Below are 19,025 nucleotides of genomic sequence, written 5' to 3'. Positions count from 1 at the left end.
TGTCTATACTTATTACAGTATCCGTTAATGATTTTCTTCATAGTCTTCAAATGAACGTGCTTATGTTTGTAAAAAATAATCAATTTACACATTAATATTATACAACGGTATAATAGTAATTAGAAATGATTCAGTTTACATAAAGAAATTTGTGTAAATACGATTAGATCAAAATATATTATGACTTCCTTCAAAGTGGTTTTGCCGAATGAGTCTTTTAATTTGTATGACTAAATTCTAACGGTTTAATTGACATATGTCGGGAAAGATCGTCGTACTCGTCTCTTTCGAGCTCGTCCAACGACGGTAAACGACTTCCTTTAAAATGTGGGCACCGGAAAACGTGTCAAGGAACCGACTTTCACTTTACTCAATGGAATACCCGTAACATGTGTCGCCTCACATACTCGATAGTCGATACGCATGTAAGTAGATGTCACCTTTGAGTATGTTACTTACGTTTTTGTCATTGTTACGATTCCTATTCTAAATCATTTTAATCTTGATTTAATCTCTCGTTTAGAAATTTCTTTTAAGATAACTTTGTTCTTACTTGTGTCTGTATTCAATTATTATTATTATTGTTAATAGCTTTTTATAAATCGTTTTGCAGATGATAGTCTCGAACGATATCGAGCACAAAACGTGCCGTTTCAATCAGGTAAATTCACTTGACGACCGGAATCGATGTTCTCACGAAGCATCGTCGTTCGCGTTGAATAAACTTTGCGCATCCTTTCGCGCGGACCTTCGGCCTCTAAGAGAATCGAACGAATCGATGCAGCGAAAAATTCGACGCACGATACCGTGAGATAACAATTACGTATGATCGCTCTTACGTAAATAAACGGAAAGATTTTCTTCGATCGAGGGATAAAAGTACAAATTCTATTTGTTGTTTTTAACGAGAATAAAATGTAACGTGGTAATAGTATATGATCATTAATAAATTGATATAATTTGTGAACTATCATTTATATACATTTATTTATATTTTTATAATAGAAAATTATTTGCTTTTTTATTATTTATATTGTAAAAAACAAAACGAAACAAAACAAAAGAAAAATGAAGAAGAATTCTTTTCTTTACTCATCCATGTAAATAAGGCCATGTAAACTTGAGCATAAAGTGCACGTCAGCATATCCTTTTGCCTCGGTCCGTTTCGTCGAGGACGGATACGGTACGAGCGTCGACACGAATCATCGTTCGTGTGGAACCAAATCGAAATATCTGATGCGTATCCGCGTAAACGGAGGCAAAAGGAAGAGAATGAAGAAAATGGTGGGAAGAGTGGAAAAGTTCATCGAACTTTGTTGGACGATCGTAATTAAGAATCTTGTTAAGAAGGGCGGTAACGCGTACGTCCGTGTATCTTATAAATTCAGACCGGAATCGGTCCCGACTCGGTGATTAATTAACTTCAATCCGAACGATTTCGCAATAAATATTCTTTACAGAAAGCTCGACGTTTACTTCATTATGTATTTTAATTTCAGTCCAAAGATATATATTTAGCATTTATAATAAATATATATTTTTTTTCACTCTGTGTGATTTTTGGATTGAGATAATTTTATTCATATATTATTTCTTAATTCTTTCTCATTTTTACTTTTTGATTAGGTCAATGATTTTGACTGAATATTTGGCTTCTTTATTTTTAGAGAAAGCAAACTGTTATATCATTTGCATGACACGTGTCTTTTCAGACCGATTATGAGATTAAAAGATACAACCAGATTGTCGTATATTTATAAGTTAAATATTTTTATAAACTTAAATAATATGATTATGAGTGGACGTTTGATGGTAAATTTTAATAACAAAATTCTATTATTTTTACTATACAATTTTAATTATATATTAAACAAAATTAACTCACTCTTATTAAATAATAGAATCTTTTTGATATATGAATCATTCGTATACTAAATCGATTAATCTCACAAAACAAAAAGTAGAGAAAATTATTATCGAACCGCCAGAAAAATGATTGAAATTATTTGACGGTGTTAAGCCTAATTATTAAGGAAACTTATTTTTAATATAAAAAAAGTTAATAACTCATCTCTCTCTCTCTCGTGTGCTATGATAATAAAATTATTAAAAATTCTAAAATTAAAGTTAATCGTTTTGGCCTGCACACGACTCATGTATGAATTTATCTATGTAGGATAATTTCATATATTTACATTAGAAATGATTAGCCAACAACAGTACAACTTAGATAACGTACCTTTCCTTCGAGAATGTATCGGTCGCACGAAAATCTGTAATGTCTGAGAAATTTGCATGTTTTATGTGCTCGCGGTACGCCCAGCAATAAAGCCGGTTGGGCGAGTTGAGAAGGTTGATGCATCCGAACGTAAAATTCATACGTTAAACTTCGTGCCTCGAAGCTAGAGGGGAACTGACTATCCTTATAGCTACCTCTCAATTATATTTTGATACGGTAAGATTTAAGGTTAAGGGTCGACCCACCCTCAGCCAATGGAATTCGAAACAATTTTCGTCCAAACGAGGGCCCTTTATTTCTAAACATGAGTCCTTCCACTCCCCTTTTTTGTTGCTGCAGGTAGATAAATACGGCTGTTTGTTATTGGTCATGTTGGATATTGAGACCAAGAAAAGGAAGGGAAAAAAAGTTTGCAGTGTAATTAAGTTACTTTTGCCTTTTTTTAGTTTGTTTGGTACCAATGATAAAATATTATTAAAAGGCAATTGTATGTATATTAAATAATACTATTAAGGTTAAATAAATATTATATAATTAAAAAACGAGCACGTATTATCAAATTCGTTAAGTTTAACAATAGGATAAAAAAAGGATTTATTTACTTAACAATCGTTGAAGAATTCAAATTCCTCTCACGAGTTTCGAAAGTAATAGACTTTTACAAACAAGCATAGTCGAACTTCGTACTTCTCCATACGGAACTGCTCGTTAGCTCGTGAGAGACGTAATTAACGAATTAATGACGAGGGTGTGCCGTGTCTGTGGCCTCGAGCACCTCGTGAATAATTAGTGTTACGCGTTTTGGTTACCACCGATGTTACGATTATTTCTTACGAATCTTCACGATTTTTCGTTGAAAAGCGTGACGATGATTCTTAACAAATAAGACGAATAAATGAAAAATTATCATTAATTTTTCTGTCAAATTAATTAACACGTTAATTTCATTTTTAATCGGCAACTATTAAAAAAGTAGGACGAGGTTAGTTACTGACTCAAAATTTATTGACCGATTAAGCTAATCTACGAAATTTTGACTTATTTTAATAATGATATTTTTCGTAAATGAATGAACGCGAGTAAAAAAAAAAAGAGAAACATTATTTTATCAGTTATAAATCTATCTTTACGTTCCCACACATATTGTCTTCGATATTATTACATACTATAAAAATAAATTTATCGAAAAGAAATAAGTTGTCGGAAAATTAGCAAGATATCGTAAAGGTATCACAAGGTACACTTATTAAATTGCTCCTAGCTGTTCAACTGTTGGTGGCACTACGTCGTATATTCCACATTTCTTGAGAGAATCGTATCGAGGATAATTGAGTCGAATCACGAAGGTTTCCCTTGGCGGGTGCAAGGCGTTCCTTAAAATCAAACGTTACCAGTAAATAACGAGCCGATCTAATCAATACGATTTGTTTCGAGGGTGTTTCTATATCCGTGAAGAAAGAAAGAAAGAGAGGTACAGTGTTATTGAGACGTCGTCGTAGCTTTCTAACGAGCTCGATTCTCCTTCCAAAGCGTCCTCTTCCTCTCAATCGACTCGCCAAACTCCTCCTTATCGACGATCAAACATTGCAAATTCCTCTAATTTTTAATCATACATTCTTACACCATGTATACATTCTCCGATCACGATTTTTGCGTAACTAACCAAACTACCAATAATTCCATTTAAATGCTACGGATGATAATTGTGCAGTTACGCACACGTTTTCTGCTCAAATTTACCACAAACTCGAGGTCGATCAACTTAAACCGGAATAAACGATAATTCATAATAAAACGCGTGTTTTATAACATATATAAATATTACAGATTTTTATTTCATCTTTTTCCAACTAAACTTATCTACAGTTTACGTATACTTATTTATACCGGAACCGGTCGGATGACTAGTTTTAATAAAAAATTATAGAAATATTTTTGTTTATAATTAAGCGCATTTAATAATCAATTTAGTACTGTTTTTAATATTATAAATAAAACAATTTCTAAATAATAATAAAAGAGAGATTATTATTATATCATTTTTATAGAGTCAAATGAAGAAAAAATATTTAACCAGTTAACTGTGCGAAATTGAATTTGAAAAATTCCTTCCGGGATGAGTAATTAAAATCAAACAATGACGAGTATATACGTCGAACGCTGTGTTTACTGATTAATAAAAAAATATTAATTGTTTATTTTTTTTTGTGTAAATCGAAAGAAGAGCCGATCGTGATGTGTGTTTAATATGTTAAATTAAACATCAATGAAATTAAAGAAAAATATATAATGGATTATTTAATAAAATATATGAGAAAGAATTTTGACCTTCTAAGTAAAGTGGTTTGAATAAAATAACAAAATATATATATATGTAAAAATGGAAAATATTAGAAATTGAGTCTTATTTCTACAGAGTTATTTTGTTAACTGAGAAGAAAATGGTGAATTTGACGAGAGTCTTGGTCGATACTTTGGTCTCCTCTTCTCGTACTCGAACGTACGGATCCAGCGGAGTCACGTAACGGTGCATCGTTCTCGTCGCGATGCAACACTGTGTATCGCATTCGCAGCTTCCCGTTCCCCCTTTCGTCTTTTCCTTTTGGATTTGCCCTAAGGCGAGAGAATCATTCTCTTTCCATCTTTCTCCTTTTCCTCTTCTTTCTCTCTTTCTACCTTTTATGTTTTTCTTTTTCTCCAGGAGTACTCTCGTGCAAACCGATTACTCGAACCTGCTCGAATATTCGCTTAATACGAGGACGAGTACGAGTAGCAAAGAGGAAAAGAGAAGAACTATGTTCCTATACGTTCCACCGGATAGGACTCGTGAGATCTGATTAAAGCTCCTCCAAGAAGGTACATACATACATTGAGTTCTCTCTCTCTCTCTTTCTTTTTCTCTACGAATATATACCATGCCGTATCGTGCATCGAATGAAGAAAAAGAAGTAAACTTACAATCAGTTGTATATAGTACATGTTAGCTAGACGCGTAGAAGAAGAAGAGAAACTAGAGCCTTCTGTGTTGAGATTATATAGATATTGTAATGAGTTCCTTATAGAAAATGTAATAGTATTTATAATTCATTTTTTCTAGCAACAAATTATCATTCGAATTAAAAGTTAATTCTTTATCAAATGTATACATTTAATTTGTCGCGGACACACATAAAATAGAAAGGAAATTAAAATTTTGTATGTTCTAATTATATGATTGTTGTGTATTAGTATTGGAAATTAATTTATCTAGCAATAAAATTATAATTATTTGAATAAGCACAGTAAATTACTATCGGCTGTTTATAATTTCATGTGGACATAAAAAAAACAATAAACTAGAACTTCATAAATTAATAATAAATAGAATAATGCAATATGAATTACCTATAAGATATATAATAGTATTGAAAATTAATTTTTCTTCTACAAAAAATGAGAATTATTCGGATAGGAAGTAAATTCAATATCATTTTATACAATTAATGTTCAGCGGATATAAAAAAAAAAAAGGAAATTAAAGTCTGTGCATTAAATGGATATTGTGATGAGCACCTTACAAATTATTTCTACTATACAATATTGTTAAAAAGTAATTTATGTTTGAAAAATACGTAGTTTCTAGAAACGAAGTGCATATTATCAATCGATTTAACGTCAAAATATGATAATGGCGAGTCGATGATAACAAAATTATTATTTCAAGGATTTTGTAATAAATACATAATAGGTAGCATTACAAACTTATTTGTGGTGAAGAAACTCATAATTATTGGAAATGAAGTGTCTATTATCGGTCAATTTAAGCGTCGAATGAATATAATGAGTGTAAAATAACAAAATTATTTGATATTAAAAGAAAAAACAAAAAGATACAACCGGAAAAACGATTCACTTACTTATTTATTTATTTCCGGATAAGCCGTAGACTTTTTAACCTAACGGATCGAAATTTCTGTTCCGTGAATAGCGGTTCGTTTTTAATTAACGCTTTTTCCGCACCTGTCTCTCTCTCTCTCTTTCTCTCTCTCGTGGAAAAAAATTTGATACGACCAAGCGTTTCTCATTTAAACGTACCCTCCTTCGAATACCGCAAGGTTCGATTTAAAATCCCAACGATGGATAAGGAATGAACGAAGAAAAAAGAGAACGCAAAAGAAGGCCCAGGATTAACCGTTACATTGGCTTCTCCGAACATCTGCATGCGTACGATCGGTATCCGGTTTTTGCCACGATAGTTGTATTTTTCGATGTACCACAATTCCGACAGGTTCAATGAGATTCGAACAAAAATCATCTGTAATTTAATGAAAAAAATGTTTTTTCCTCTCTCCCATAATGTCTTCAAAATTTCATAAATTGGAAAAAGAAAAATATACAATTATAATTTTTCTTCATTGATAATAAATCGACTTGTCATGTGTTAACGAGAAAAAATTTAACGAAGTAATATTAAAAAAAGAAAAAAAGAAAACAAATAAAGAAGAAAAAGGCAGAAGAAAAACTCGACGAACTGGATCTCGTTGAAAAGGAAGAGAAAATAAGAGGATTTTACGAGAGCACTATGAAATAAATCGTCGAACGAAGCATGTTCCCGAAGGAATATTTTTTGAATCGATCTCTGTTACATGTATTCACTTGCTTGCCGGTCAGCATTGTCGCGTGTTCTCGAGCAGGAGGACCGATGAATCGCAGTATCGCAAGTCGTTCGTCATAGACATTGAGCATGAAAGATACACGCATATGGTCAGGGATATATGTAGCGATATGTATAGAACATTGCTTACGTTTTCAAACTCTATCTTTCTTTTTGTATTATCCTAAAGAATTATTATCCAGCGAGAAAATATATGATACGTATCGAGAATAGCTATCTAAAATAATTTCACAATTGTTTCTTCCTTTTTTTTACTTTTTTAAATCTCTTTTTTTCCTTTTGCTATTCTAAAGTCTTATTAACAATATTCACGAAAGCAAAGTAATTCCATATATTAGGATGGAATTAAAAAAATGTTAAATGAAAGGGGGTGAAACAATGAGAAATTACTTAGATACAGGTTCCACGTGTATACAATACATCTCTTTCATGTATGCGCAACCACAAAGTATCTTATCGTAAATATTAAATATACACGCATATGCGAGTAACGAGTAACGCGCACGCACGTTGTATTATATGTTAGTAACGCGAGTGGGATTCGTAGGCATACATTCGTGGCCTATAAATATGCGACTGCTCTGGCGATTATATCAAATATTTTTCTCAATGCAACCTTACAAATTCAACCTACTTACAGAGTTCGACCAAATTAGAAATGAGAGTGAAAGAGAGAAAATGATTATTATACTATACTTCTTGGACCATTAACCTTTTATCTCTTTATAGTCAATGATACGATACTATAAAACACAGTCCCACCTGTTATTCGGTGTGAGCCATCATTATCTCCGATCGTGCGAACGATCGTGCGAACGATTGTTATCGATTACCAATCCATAATCGTTTAATGCGTTTGTCTACGGCACCTACGTATTCCTATTTTTAGATTAACTTTGCATTCTCAAGGAAGTTAGAGTTCCTCTTCTTCTTCTTCTTTTTCTTCTTTATCGACATTTTCGATTTCAATGATCCCTCCGAGACATTACTTATCGACCAAACGCAACATTCTCACTCGACTTTCACCACTTTCTCTCTTTTCTTCTCAATGTACTTATGACCTTTTTCTTCTTAAAAAACTAACAACAATGAAAAACAAAATTTAACTAAAATATGATACATATATTCTTTAAAAAACTATCAAAATCAACAAAAGAATGATAGGATCTCTTATTATTTATTATCAAAATCATAATTGTTAATACACAATGAATTATTACTTCATATCGAAATTTTTCATATTTATACAATCCTAATTGTTTCTTAGTATAATACAATTATAATATAGTATATAATTATAGTACAATTATAGCATTATACAATAATATGCATCTCCACAGGATTTATCTAGTAACCAGATAACTATCCAATTACTATATACACACATAGTATATAATACAATGAAATTATATAATACATTTACAAAATTATAGATATAACTTCAATGAAAAGACTGAAGAATTGAAGTTGCAAAGGGTTGATTCGAAAACACAAATTAAGTAATTAACGATAGGAAATAAAAGACAGTTTGTAAACAACAAAATAAAAAGAAAACAAATCCTTATATCGATCGATAAAATTCGGTCAAAAGTAAAGGAAAAATACTATCGATCTAACGATAAAAAGAACGATCTTTATGATTTATCGCGGCGATCGTACGTGGTAATAACGCGGATGCGAAGTTAAGGAACGAAAAAAAAAAGAAAAGAAAAGAAAAGAAAAAAGGAGGTCTGGATATACGTAACGGATACAGTTAGCCTCTGCATTGTGCATTGTATCTTACCGATTCGAAAGAGATCGTCTTGCACGATCGCGTATAATAATGCCGGTAGGAAGAACGTGCGCTCGCGAGACCGTTCTTACAAAATATATATATATGTTACCGTCAAAGCCAGAAATCCGTCATTGCTAGTAATTCCTCGACATTACTATGAATGCAAATAGACTTCAGACGAAGTAGGAAATAAGACTTTTTGGAGAGATTTTCCTAGGCATCGAACATAATACTTTGATATCCTATAGAATATCAAATTACTATTTAAACAACGTTGAAAAGAATACATTCTCAGGCACAGACACACACAGCCATACGCAACCCCTTCCCCCCAAAGCAACCTATACAGCTAAAAAACATTTCGTTCTAAACCTGTGCATCTTCCGATACGATAGGGAACAAAAGATATAGATATCCGTGGAAATCTCTATGAATATTTGTCTCACTAATGTTTAGAAAATATAACCTGAACATTTGCAAATCGATTTATAACTCGATATTGTATTCTTCGCGTAAACAAAAGAGTGTACTTTAATTTAATATAAAAATCATTAAAATCCATTTGCTAAAAGTATATAAAATATGTACCAAAACTTTTCGAAGAAATTGCAAAGTTGTACAATTTACAGCATCGCAATCTCTGATATTTCTTTGAAAAGTTTCTGTAAAAGTTTCTGGATCCTTCGATCCTACCTGAAGATCTATGCCTTTGTATAACATTGTATGTGTGCGTGTAAAATATAAATGACAAGTTGTGACAATAATACAGGAAATCGACACTTCGTCACAACAAGAATACTTTAATGGTTACTTTATCACGGTTGCTCGACTTCCGCCTATCTAACGGGTGGCCATATATATATATATACATATATGTAAATATATAGTTCGTATACATGATGCTAATGACGACTAACTTTATCGTTGATAGTGCATTCGCTACCGGCTAAACATTCTAGTACTAGAATGGCTTGCTGCACGACCTAAACAAGTTTCGATACCGCTTCGAACTACCATTATAGATATTGTTATTTTTAAGTATCCGATTGTGCACAAAGTTTATATCTCATTTCTATTAACAGATAAGATATTAAAATATGTGTATAGTACAAGAAAAAGTATTTTCATCGTAAATAAAAAAAGTCATCATAAATGATATTGTTTAATTTGAAATAGAAGTTGAATTTAATATCTCATTGAAAATAAAAGATTATTAGCACAAATATAATACGATAATTCTGTTTGTATCCATTTGAGACGAGGTTAAAGTCTTATATGAAATGAATATCATACGCATACGTATAGGGTAGAAAATGACGATGAGCGTAACCACAAGAAAACATTGTACATTTGTACATCATTTGGAATGATTACGTTAAAGGGTATTACCAAGATCGGTAGGATACGCGCACATTATCCGTTTCCTCCTGTTCCATCTTTGCCCTTGCTCCCGGACAGCATCATTATGCGATCGCGCGGCACGATCATTCGAGGATCACGGATCGTTCCCTTGGCCGCGAGATATGCTGCGCAATATATAATACAACTATGTACGCTATGTCGTCGAACTACGCGATCTATACAACGCAACACGTATACAGTATATATACCGGGTGTAACATTTCACTATTACTGCTTGACGAGATCAAAATATGACCATTCAAATTATCAATTAATTATTCTTCCAAATAATTCAATAACAAAAGTGAACGTATATGGAAATGTGTTTAAAATTAATAATATTATTTATATAAAAAAGAAAAAAATAACACGCGAGAAGAAAATATAATGAAAATCTAATGGAGGATTATCGTGTCAACGTTCTCATTTGCGAGACACACCGTAGATAAGTAGACGTGTACGTAGGACTAGGATCGAGCATCGTCGGAGTTGTAGGTACTACCAAAGAAGACCCACCATCGAGCGAAGGTTATCGTAATGAGCTAGAATATTGCGGACGAGATTAATAGGCGACGTTGAGGTAATCAAATTTTATCGACGAGTCCGACCGCCGTAGTGCACCACCGTCGTAGGTGCTCGTGCATCGTTCGAAGAAGAATCTAAGAGAACGGTCCTGCAAATTTTCCTTTACTTCATATGGAAGCCGATATACAACAAGATAGATCAACTATATAATACGTGATCACGCGTAACGATCGCTTTATGCTGAAATCTCTATGATTTTTTGTTTTGTTTTATTTTCTTTCAACAAATCGATCCTGATTCAAACCCCCATGAAATAAATCTTTATCCCCACATTTGTGTGATTCGTCCTTTTGTATGAAAATTCTGAACAAATCGTATCTCGTTATCGTTTAAATGTATCCTTCATCATTCGGTTATCGCGTATCACTGGAAGTTATTACACGGAAGGATTCCCATAAGAATTTCATGGCAAATTTTCTTCTCGAAGGGAGCAGCACGCTAGCGAGTCCTTCCGATGGTATCACTAACAGAGAAGAACGGACTGTTTTCGAAGTCGCATTGCTATGGGGGATATCTGCCGCGTTCGATTATCGTAAAAGGTGTGCGCATGCGAGCGCGAGCGCGAGCGTGCGAATAGGTAAAAAGGGAATTGTATGCGTGCGTCGGCAATAATAAAAATTTACATCGTATCTCCTCCTCCTCCTCCTCCTCCTCCTCCTTCTCCTCCTCCTCCTCCTCTTTCTTCTGAAGAAATATACTCTAATGCAGTGATATATCCGCGAGTGGCATTCTCTCTTTTTCCTGTCTCTTTCTCTCTTTCTCTTTCTATCTTTCTCTATCTCTCTTTCCTGCACACGCTACCTACAGCAACTGGAAATACAATCGAGGGACGGGTTGGTTGGTTACTTGCCTCGAAGGAGAAACGGTGAACACGTCGAGGTGGGAAGAACAGAGGCGCCGACTTTGTTATTTCTTTTTTTCTCTATTGTGACCCGTTTGAGAATTTCTCGGTACTCTTCGTCCTATTGAAAACTTGAAGACTGCATATAAAATGTTTTGAACGTTTTGAACGTTTTTCTCCGAACTATTGAAATCCTCGGTAAACATGATAACTCGAAATTTGTCTTCGTTTTCTAAAAGATTATAATTGACATGTAATAATTTATTATTTTATAGATCCGTCTTTTTTGATAACGATATTTTCTTTTTTATTGAAAAGAAAAGGAAAAAAACATTTGTATAAAAGAACGGAAGGTTTTTACACAACTTTTATGAATCCAAGAAAAATAATGACGCAAAATTAGTATTCGTTCTTCGAAGAAAAGAAAAATAGTACGTATTATTAATCTTTATAAATGTGTTAAAATGTCTACGAAATAAAATGGTGCTTTTAGAATACAGAAAACGCAAAAAAAAAACCCACACACAGACGGTTGTCTCCATTCTCTAAAAATTCCAAAATAATGATGAAAATAATAAAAACATTTTAAAAAAGCCAATATATATAATAGTAAAATAAAAGATTAAAAGCAAGCTGTATAAAAAATATCTGATATGAATATTCTCAATCCATACGTCATAGGATTAAATGTTGACACGCAGGTGAAAATGGGATAAAGTGTCGGTTATTGCAATTGCACTTAATACTTACCAAGGATTATCTAAAAGCATCAGAGTTACCTATACAAAACCTATAAAATATCATAGCTCAACGCGAACGAATACTTCGATCGCATTTTTTGTTACTTGTCCCTTTTGAAGGCACGCGTCGTTTTACCATGCCGTTATCGCTCGTAGGAGCGAACGACGTCGTTTCTGTTAGATCGTTATTGAATAATAATCTGGCTGAACGTTTCACTTGACTCGGCTTACCCGCGGAGAGAGACGTCGTAACTTTGTATGCACTTCCCAACAAGAAAATAGATACATACCTACCTATTACGTATACATATCTATGCACTTAAATATTTGATTCGAAGTGAATCAAGTAGGTAAATTCATTCTCTTGTTTATATATTTCCGCATTCGTAGATAATTGTTTTCGACGAAGTAAAAAGAGAGGAAGAGAGAAAAAAGAAACGAGAGAAAGGATGAGAAAAAGGAAAGAGATGAAAAGAAAAAGAAAAGGTAGTAAGAGGGAGAAAGGGAGGAGGAATAACGAAGTACCAAAGAATGGCCCCGAAGGCAGGACATTTTTCTTCGCCGGACCCTTTAATCGAGCCCCTTCGTTAACGCGTTCTTTTGCTTCAAGAACTCTACGAGAAGGAAACGTTCTTCACGAGATCCAAGTAAAAAAAAAAAAACACAAAAAAAATAAATAAAAGAAGGTATAGTATAGAAGGTAGGTACTGCAGGATGATCGCGGAGAAATGGAAGGGTCGGTGTATGACGCCGCCATTGTTGCTTGCGAAGAAACCGAGAGGAAATAACGTGCAGGTGTACGAAGGTAGGTATATAGCGTTCGAGAGAGCAAGAGAACTTGGAACTCTTTCTTTGAACTCTTCTCTACGATTATCCCGAAGAATACAACGCGAGTACTTAGCGAGTGACTAATGAAGAACAGTAAATTTGATCATACGCATTAAGAATTCAAAGGATTCGATCATCAATAACATAGAGACAGGTCTGTGAATATTTTATGATTCCTCTTTTTCTTATTATTATTATTATTATTTATTTTTTTGATTTTGTCATCTTTTTTTGTTTCATTCACCGAGAGACTTGAACTTGGCAATGTATTATTCTAAAACTCATCAATCATTCGCGATCGTTACTATACTACGGTGCAAGGATTGTTCGTTGAACGTTCAATCTCATAGGTTGTTTCGAATAATAAATTTTCATTTATTATCACAAGCCTTGGGATAACTCAAAATGATTTTTATCTCGAACAACGCGATGGGATTACAATACGTGGGCCGAAGTAAACAGCCGAAACAGTATGAAGATCGGGTTGGTAGAGGAAGGAAGGTGAAGGGCCAGAAGCAAAATACGGGCGTTCCGAAAGAAGAAGGTTCCTTGCTCGAACGTTTTATCACACAGGTTACCCTCTCCTCTTGTTGAAATTAATAAGCGCCAAATAAACGAACTTGCCAAGACAAATGATGGTGCATTGTAACAGGGACCGAGAGCCGAGTCGTGATTCTTTCTCTCTTTCCTTCTCTTCATTCTTATTGTCTTTCTCTCTCTCTCTCTCTCTCTCTTTTTCATTCTTTCACCATTTATTTATCTCGCTCACTTTCTACCACGACTGGGACCAACCTGGAGGTCGAACGCAAACTCGTGATTAAAAGAAGATTAACTGATATCGAATGCACACGTTGTTTCGTTCTTTTTCTGGGGATCTTGGTTGGAAAACAAGTAGAAGGGAATAGGGGGAGAATGGGAACGCACGCACGCACGCGTCCCAGAAAGAGGAAAAAAGTAGTAGCAAAGATCGCGGACTCGTCGTACCTACTATACTCGTCGTTTCAAGAGAAAAGGAGCTGTCGCCCGGCTACCTCAAGGTTAGCAGAAGCACGCAACTCTTTAGCCGCAATTAAGGACTTGGTTCGATGCTCGTTAGCTTCCTCGAAAGGCATCCCGCGCTTACGCTTCAACGGAAACTTCCGATAATCTCAGGTTTAGTCCGAAGTACCTCGTCCCAGGCTACCTAAAATCAGCGAATCCGATCCGTCTTCGGACGGGAGTTTTAAATGCGGTCTTTCGTTACCTTTCGAACCTTCTAATTGGATGCTTCGTTGTAACGGAATTCGCGAGTATCCGTGCATCTGGTTAAAGTTAACCGATCCAAACTCATGATTAACTCGAATCAACGAGTTCTTAACCATTAGGAACATTTTCTTAAGTAGTAGTAGTAGTACTCTTTTCGAAAAGGAAGTATTTAACGTAATTGACTCTCTATTAATGAGATTAAATTTTTATTTAAGAATAAAAAGACACAAGAAAAGATTTAATTACTATTTCTTTTGGAATAAAGTTACCGTTCCTTTAGGAACGAACGATTTCTCAAAACGAGATTTCTTTTACCTAAAGGAACTTAACCACCTTGTCGAAGGACTTATGGACGATCGAATCAACGGCGAAAACTGAGCTTCCAATAGCTCGTACGATACAAGCCGTGGTACTTGTTCCCTTCTCGTGAGAGAAAGAAAGAAGAAAGATACTGGCAAGAGGCCACATCGATCCTTACTCGCCGTCGAGTGATCTATCGCCGTTTAATAGTCACGAACTTTGTCGTCAATTCAAATACAAGTTGCTCCAAGTGAAAACAAATTTCTAGTTCGTAGAAATCTTTCTTTATCCTGTCCTTCGATTTCCTCTTTTAATCTTTCATCTGTATTTTCCTTCGTAGACATATCTACACTTATCGGATTGCAATTTATATTCCTATAAGAGAATCGATATTTGCATCGATTAAATATCTTTCATGGAACGATGGAGATTCAAAAGGTCGAATTGTTCGATCAATTTTAACATAATTGCGATCGGTTTCGCTTCATTTAATCATCCTCTACTTTGTATGGACCAATTTGAATTTCGCGTAAGAGTATAACTATGAAGCACGGTACCCTGTGGTTTCGTACGATTAGTCGTTAACGATGAGAGCTTCTCTTTTGCATCGTCGCCAATCAGTAGGAAACTGATTGCCATTAAAATACGAACGACGATGCAATAATCGACATGGAATATGATCAAATAAAACGTTTCTTCTCAAAAGAAATGAGTAAATGAGCAGTAATTAAATGAGTAGTAATTAAATGAGTAATGAACAAATGAGCAATGAGAATATGGGTTAATTGTGCTAGGATCATTATTTAAGAAATTTATTTTAAATATGATAAGTTAAGCATCAATTAAATGTTGGTACTAGAATTTCAAACAAATTCTAAGAATGTAATTAATCGTTTTGATCTGTGAATGGCTTGTTAATACGTGCACACAAATATTTCGCTGAATTAGCATAAGTAGACGACGGAATTATTTAGAACGAACAGAAGCAAGGTCATTAATGAAGAGTCGTTAATTAAAAAACGTAAATAGGAGTGTCACGAATTAAGATGAAAAGAATGATTTTCAAGCAGAAAAAAAATATAAGTGTACACTTACACGATTGTCCGTTAAAAACACAATTTCAAAACGGATATAATATTTGAAAAGGAAGTAACGTACGCTTTCTTTTGGAACGAACAACGTACTTACTTACTTGCTTACTTATTTACCCTAAGTCTCTTTTACTGTTTCTCCTAGAACGAGATTTTACGCCGGATGCACGCATTACTACGATCTCTTTTTTTTCTTTCTTCTCTTTCACTTTTCTGTTTCTTTATTTCTCTTGTAAAATACGTTCATGTGCAGACAAAACGTCGGAGTTTCTTGAAAGCGGGGGTTATAAATGGTGTCGAATAAAAAAAAATGTCCTGAGACAATAGCCAACGAGGCATTCCAAAGTTTTGCGTTTCCTTTTAATTTTCCTACGAAGCTGTATGTGAAAAATATACTCGTTAATATTTTTGTGTTATGATTAATATGCACTAAATTTAAATAGTATGAATTTATTACAATAAACACAAAATTATTTGTTATTGTTATAATATATATAAATATAATATATATAATTTGGATAACAATAATTACTAATTATATAATATAAAAAATATATAGCTTATTTTCACATGAGACGAATTATACTCGTCGTAACAGAAAAAAATTGTGACGGATATATTCGTCATACACAGTTTAACAGCTTAATGATTCCAAGAACAATTTCGCGTTACCAGTAATAAACTCAATAAAACAAAGTGAAATCTTGATTTATTATTAAATTATTGCAAGAAACAAAAACGATGATACGATATATTATTCCGAAAGCAATTTAAAAGTAATATTTTATACACCTGTTTACGAGATGGTGTATTATTTACAAGAAACAAATTGATGAATTTATTTTGTTGTTGCTCGTTAAATAAATACATACACATATATCCATCTAACAGCTAGAATAAAGAATAGTCTTTCGATTTTTCACCGATAGAAATTTCTTTCCTCGAAGTCCCCGAAGCGTGGAAAGTGTGAACGACGAGAATAAAAGGTCGATGCTGAGTTCGATTATTTCGAAGGACGTATCGATAAGCCAACGGCCGGATGTATCTTTATCGAATCTCTTTGCTTCGCTAACGCTATGTCTTCTTTACTATACCATAAGTCCTTCGATTTGACCTCACGAGTCATCCTCCTCTCTGCCGATTCGATAATAATTATCGACCTCCTCGCCGTAGCAAAGGCAAAAAGAAAAAAAAAATGAAAAAAAAAAGACAAGTGGATCTTACAAAGCAAAAGATAGTATGCACGAGACAATGGACTACGACGACGACGACGACGACGACGACGACGACGACGACGACGACGACGACGACTCTGGCCTCGTTCGCGATGTTTCTTTCATATCTTTGTTAAACGCTTTAAAAGATGACCTTGTGCATAATAATAATAATAATAATGAACAAAAAAAAAAGCTGAGAGATAAGACGATCGCTTATTAACCCTTTTATAATCGGAATTTATTCCATGAGTATAAAAACAAATTAACGTCACAAACGTGACGATAAAAAATGTCAACCTCTAAAAAGAAATGAAATATGATCGATTAATATTTAAATATATAGGTATATATATAATCAATATATATATATATATTATACTATATAATTTATTTCAAGCTAAAGTTGAGATAATTTTTTATTTCAAATCTGTGTATGCTTATATTGGGGCAGGGGGTAAATTTATTTAAAAAGAAAATCTTAAAATCAACATATAACTTCAATGTTATACAGGACTATAGAGGGTTAGCATAGTTTCAACGTTGATGCGTGAAATCTCAGAATATAGTGTGTTGTTAGAACGAGTTAAATATAAAATATTGGACTTGGTTCGACTCGAAGTAAGGCAAAGAGTACATTGGTAGTAGCTGCACAGAGGAGAAGATGCATCCTAGTGAATAAAACATCTGATGAATCTTTGAGAAAAGATTGTATTCAGTGGAGAGTACTAAAATAGCTACGAGATAAGCTATCAATCCAGAAGATGTTCTTTATCGCGGAAGATACTTTAAGAGAAAAAAAAAAAAAAACAAAAAAAAAAGAAGAAGGAAAGAAAATAAGGAAAAAGGAACAAAAATAAAAAAAAGAATATAAGACACGTGTATTTATACTTGAATATCACTTCACGTCCCTCGAAGGACATCGATGATCTCGAAGGATCCTCTTCGGGAAGAAATAAAAAATGAAAAAAAAAAAAAAAAGAAAAAAAACAAAAACAAAAGAATATGTTCTTTCAATCAATTGCAAATTACCGAGTACTTACTAACGTGAAGAATCGAAGGTGAACCTAATTTTCACCATGGAGGAAAAAGATTTTTCTATGCCATTAGCGGCGTTATTAAGAGAATCTTAGGATGGAAGGAGCGTGACGCGCAGGTGTGTACAGGGCGTTGCAAAAAGCGCAACGAGACTGCCGACGATTTTATCGAAGGCAAGAAAACCTGTTAGAAGAAGTGTTATTGCGATGTGCCAGTGTATCTATATGTACGATCGCTAATAAATTCCAGCGAGGCTGAACCACGCGGCTTCTCTTATTTTCCATGGCTTCCTTCTTCCACGTCTACCTCTTAGTTTCTATATATATATATATATATGTCTTTCTCTCTCCCCCTTTATCTATCTTTTTCTTTCTTACGTAGCTCCCGCCTCGCCGTATGATCTACGACCCTCCTAATCCTCCCCCTCGTCTTTCTACTCTCCTATCTCTCCATAGGGTTCACGCCCAAGATCTTTTTTACCCCTTCGATGAGCAACCTTCTTCGTTTTTTATTTGCTTTTTTTTCTAACTCGCGATTACTCTTTCATGAGCATTCAATTTACCTCTCGACTCTCTCTCTCTCTTTCTCTTTCTCTTTATTTTCATCCTTATATCTTTTATCAACGATTTCGATAACCTTTCTTTTTTCTATATCGATATATTCAAATATGAAACTTCCTGTATTGTACGAAAGTATTTACTTCTTTGTTTTGTCAATTAGCTTGATTATTATCCTCTCTATGATTTCGAAACTCGTCGTCGTCGTCGTCGTAGTCGTAGTCGTAGTCGTAGTCGTTTTATCTCGCATGAATATCTTATCTTATTAGCTTACGGTACGCGGACTAGCTACAAATTTAATTTATAAACCGGAAAGCGAAAACGCGATCGTCGCAAAACTTCAATTTTATTATACGTAATATCTCGGGAAATATAAATCTAATAAACCAACCTACACTAGCTGTCTATACGAAGATACGATTACAAAATGATACAACACGTTAAGCATATTAATTACTTTCAATCGATCCATCCGATAATTACGAAGGACATAATATGTTGATCTTGAGAAATTCAC

The 19,025-nt window shown here is 33.9% G+C and overlaps 1 protein-coding gene across 2 annotated transcripts in view; it reads right to left on the bottom strand.

The window, feature by feature from the left end:
• The window catches only part of LOC106787851 (mucin-5AC-like), a 112,966-nt gene that overhangs the window by 35,179 nt on the left and 58,762 nt on the right, over nt 1–19,025 (bottom strand). The gene's annotated exons all lie outside the window — the stretch shown is intronic.

The sequence above is a fragment of the Polistes canadensis genome, unplaced genomic scaffold, assembly GCF_001313835.1.
Source record: "Polistes canadensis isolate GaletaPanama2010 unplaced genomic scaffold, ASM131383v1 scaffold_116, whole genome shotgun sequence".
NCBI lineage: Eukaryota > Metazoa > Arthropoda > Insecta > Hymenoptera > Vespidae > Polistes > Polistes canadensis.
Note: the sequence above shows the minus strand (reverse complement) of the source record. Positions and strands in the feature narration are given on the sequence as shown.